Source organism: Arachis hypogaea, unplaced genomic scaffold (assembly GCF_003086295.3).
Source record: "Arachis hypogaea cultivar Tifrunner unplaced genomic scaffold, arahy.Tifrunner.gnm2.J5K5 arahy.Tifrunner.gnm2.scaffold_172, whole genome shotgun sequence".
NCBI lineage: Eukaryota > Viridiplantae > Streptophyta > Magnoliopsida > Fabales > Fabaceae > Arachis > Arachis hypogaea.
This window is the reverse complement of record NW_027255545.1, coordinates 24,695-29,239: the sequence shown is the minus strand read 5'-3', so window position 1 is coordinate 29,239 and position 4,545 is coordinate 24,695. Positions and strand designations below refer to the sequence as shown.

Here is a 4,545-nt window from a genome sequence, read left to right as displayed (position 1 = left end):
TTGAGAAAAAAAAAAAAAAAAAAATCCGGAAAGTCTAAAACTTGTCTGTGTATTCCGAGTAGGAATCTGGGAAGGGATGGTTGTGACGAGCTTCAAACTCGCGAGTGCTGGGCGTAGTACAGTGACAGACGCAAAAGGATAGTAAATCCTATTCCAGTATGATCGAGAATCGACAGATGATTAGCCATGCAGTGACAGCGCATTGGAACCATTTCAGAGAGAGAATGGGATGTAGCCATTGACAAACGGTGATGCACCTACATAAAGCTTGCCATGGGAAAAGGAGTAGGAATGGTTGGATGAAGGACAGCAGGAAAGTAAGAGGTTCAGAGGAACGAAAGCATCTCTAACACGCTTATCTGAAACTCTCACCAATGAATTACATAAGTATCTCTATCCTATTTTAATTATCTTTTAGTATACTATAATCTCTTAATACATTGAATCCGCTTGACTGAGATTTACAAGGTGACCATAGCTTGCTTCAGGCCGACAATCTCCGTGGGATCGACCCTTACTCAACGTAAGGTTTATTACTTGGACGACCCAGTGCACTTGCTTGGTCAGTTGTGCGAATTTGTGACAAAGAATAAGATTATGAACGTGCGTATAAAGTTTTCAGCGCCGTTACCATGGAATGGAACGTCACGATTTCTGCGCACCAAGTTTTTGGCGCCGTTGCGGGATTGTTCGAGTTTGGACAACTGACGGTTCATCTTGTGCTAGATTAGGTAATTTTATTTTAATTTTAAGATTTTTATTTTATTTTCGAAAAAAATACAAAAAAAATTTTAAAATCATAAATCAAAAAAGAGTCTTGTTTGAGTCTAGATCAGTTTAAGTTGTGTCATTGCATCTTTTAATTCTAAAAAAATTTTTTTTCAAAATTTCTGCATTGCATCTCAGATTTCAAGTCGCTTTGGCCAGTCTTCTTGTTTGATCTTCATATTTTATTGGTTTGTGTCTTTTCTTGTTTTTCAGATGCATTTTCAATTTGTTAATGTCAAAGAATAAAAATTTTAAGTTTGGTGTCTACATGTTTATTTTCTGAAAATTCTTTCCATTTTTCACCATAAAATTCGATATAATTTGATGTTGACTTTTTTCTTTTTTTTTTTTTTTTTTTTTTTTTCAAATTTATTTTTTTTTAATTTTTTTCTTATGAGTCAAATCAATTTTCATTTTAAAAACTCTTTTTTCAACTTTTTCAAAAAATCAAACTTTTCATTTTTCTTCATAATTTTTGAAAATTCCAAAATGATTTCAAAAATCTTTTTCTTATTTTGTTTTATAATTTCAAATCTTACTAACAATCAATGTGATTGATTCAAAAAAAAATATAAAGTTTGTTACTTGCCTAGTAAGAAAGGTTCAATCTTTAAACTCTAGAATCATATCTTTTTAGTTTCTGTAGTCAGTAATCAACTTTAATTTTCAATCAAATCTTTTTAAATTTCTTTTTCAATCTTCTTCAAATTAAGTTTCAATCACATCTTTTTCATCAATTTCAATCTTTTCTAACTTCTTATCTTTTCAAAATTTTTCAAATCTTTTTCAATCAATCTTATCTTTTTGTTTATCATATCTTTTTCAAAACTACCTAACTAATTCTCTCTCTAATTTTCGAAAATCCCTTCCCTCTTTTTCAAATTATTTTTTTAATTAACTAATTATTTTAAATTTAATTAAATTTTTCCTTTCTTAATTTTCGAATTTTATTTTAAATTAAAAACAAAAATATTTTTATTTATTTAATTTTCGAAATTCTTCTCTCTCACCTCCTTCTAATTATTTATTTATTTACTAACACTTCTCTTCATCTCAAAATTCGAACCCTCTCTTCCTCTTGGTGTTCGAATTTCTCTTCTTTTATTCTTATCTTCTTCTACTCACATAAAGAAATCTCTATACTGTGACATAGAGGATTCCATATTTCTTTCTGTTTCTTCTTTTCATATGAGCAGAACAATGATAAGAACATCTTGTGAGGCTGACCTGACCTGAAGGACTCTGAAGAGGAAACTAAGGGAAGCTAAAGCACAACTCTCTGGAGAAAATCTGATAGAAATTTTCGAAAAGAAGGAGACATGGCCGAAAATAATAACAATGCAAGGAAGATGCTTGGTGACTTTACTGCACCAAATTCCAATTTACATGGAAGAAGCATCTCAATTCCTGCCATTAGAGCAAATAACTTTGAGCTTAAACCTCAATTAGTTTCTCTGATGCAACAGAACTGCAAGTTTCATGGACTTCCATCTGAAGATCCTTTTCAGTTCTTAACTGAATTCTTGCAGATCTGTGATACTGTTAAGACCAATGGGGTTGATCCTGAGGTCTACAGGCTTATGCTTTTCCCGTTTGCTGTAAGAGACAAAGCTAGAGTATGGTTGGAATCTCAACCTAAAGACAGCCTGAACTCTTGGGATAAGCTGGTCACGGCTTTCTTAGCCAAGTTCTTTCCTCCTCAAAAGCTTAGCAAGCTTAGAGTGGATGTTCAAACCTTCAGACAGAAAGAAGGAGAATCCCTCTATGAAGCTTGGGAGAGATACAAGAAACTGACCAAAAAGTGTCCTTCTGACATGCTTTCAGAATGGACCATCCTGGATATATTCTATGATGGTCTGTCTGAGTTATCAAAGATGTCACTGGACCATTCTGCAGGTGGATCCATCCACCTAAAGAAAACGCCTGCAGAAGCTCAAGAATTCATTGACATAGTTGCAAATAACCATTTTATGTACACTTCTGAAAGGAATCCTGTGAGTAATGGGACGCCTATGAGGAAGGGAGTTCTTGAAATTGATACTCTGAATGCCATATTGGCTCAGAATAAAATATTGACTCAGCAAGTCAATATGATTTCTCAGAGTCTGAATGGATTGAAGGAATCATCCAACAGTACTAAAGAGGCCTCTTCTGAAGAAGAAGCTTATGATCCTAAGAACCCTGCAATAGCAGAGGTGAATTACATGGGTGAACCCTATGAAAACACCTATAACCCCTCATGGAGAAATCATCCAAATTCCTCATGGAAGGATCAACAAAAGCCTCAACAAGGCTTTAATAATGGTGGAAGAAACAGGTTTAGCAATAGCAAACCTTTTCCATCATCCACTCAGCAAAAGACAGAGAGTTCTGAGCAGAATCCATCTAGCTTAGCAAACATAGTTTCTAATCTATCTAAGGCCACTTTAAGTTTCATGAATGAAACAAGGTCCTCCATTAGAAATTTGGAGGTACAAGTGGGCCAGCTGAGTAAAAGAGTCACTGAAATCCTTCCTAGTACTCTCCCAAGCAATACAGAAGAGAATCCAAAAAGAGAGTGCAAGGCCATTGATTTAACCATCATGGCCGAACCTACAAGGGAGGGAGAGGACGTGAATCCCAGTGAGGAAGACCTCCTGGGACGTCTAGTGATCAACAAGGAGTTTTCCTCTAAGGAACCAAAGGAATCTGAGGCTCATCTAGAGACCATAGAGATTCCATTGAACCTCCTTATGCCATTCATGAGCTCTGATGAGTATTCTTCTTCTGAAGAGAATGAAGATGTCACTGAAGAGCAAGTTGCCAAGTACCTTGGTGCAATCATGAAGCTGAATGCCAAATTATTTGGTAATGAGACTTGGGAAGATGAACTCCCCTTGCTCATCAATGAACTAAGTGATCTGGATCAACTGAGATTGCCTCAGAAGAAACAGGATCCTGGAAAGTTCTTAATACCTTGTACCATAGGCACCATGACCTTTGAGAAGGCTCTATGTGACCTTGGATCAGGGATAAACCTAATGCCACTCTCTGTAATGGAGAAACTTGGGATCTTTGAGGTGCAAGCTGCTAGAATCTCATTAGAGATGGCAGACAACTCAAGAAAACAAGCTTATGGACAAGTAGAGGACGTGCTAGTAAAGGTTGAAGGCCTTTACATCCCTGCTGATTTCATAATCCTGGATATTGGGAAGGATGAGAATGAATCCATCATCCTTGGAAGACCTTTCCTAGTCATAGCAAGAGTTGTGATTGATGTGGACAGAGGAGAATTGAACCTTCAACTGAATGAGGACAACCTTGTGTTTAAAACTCAAGGATCTCCTTCTGTAACCATGGAGAGGAAGCATGAAAAGCTTCTCTCACTGCAGAGTCAACCAAAGCCCCCAAAGTCAAGCTCTAAGTTTGGTGTTGAACCCCCACATTCAAACTCTAAGTTTGGTGTTGGGAGGTTCCAACAATGCTCTGAACGTCTGTGAGGCTCCATGAAAGCTCACTGTCAAGCTATTGACATTAAAGAAGCGCTTGTTGGGAGGCAACCCAATGTTATCTAATTATATTTATTTATTTTCCATTGTTATTTTATGTGTTCTTTAGGTTGATGATCATGTGAAGTCACAAAAACTACTGAAAAATCAAAAACAGAATGAAAAATAGAATGAAAAATAGCACACCCTGGAGGAGAACAGTCTGGCGTTTAAACGCCAGAAACAAGCATCTGTCTGGCGTTTAACGCCAGAAACAAGCACCAAGCTGGCGTTTAATGCCAGAACCAAG

At 36.4% G+C, this 4,545-nt stretch overlaps 1 non-coding gene across 1 annotated transcript; it reads right to left on the bottom strand.

Annotated features, from left to right (window-relative positions):
• Positions 1-2,480: 2,480 nt before the first annotated feature.
• On the bottom strand, positions 2,481-2,588 carry LOC114927316 (small nucleolar RNA R71). The gene has a single exon (XR_003817638.1). It is a non-coding gene; the product is annotated as a small nucleolar RNA R71 (small nucleolar RNA).
• Between the last annotated feature and the right edge of the window lie 1,957 nt (positions 2,589-4,545).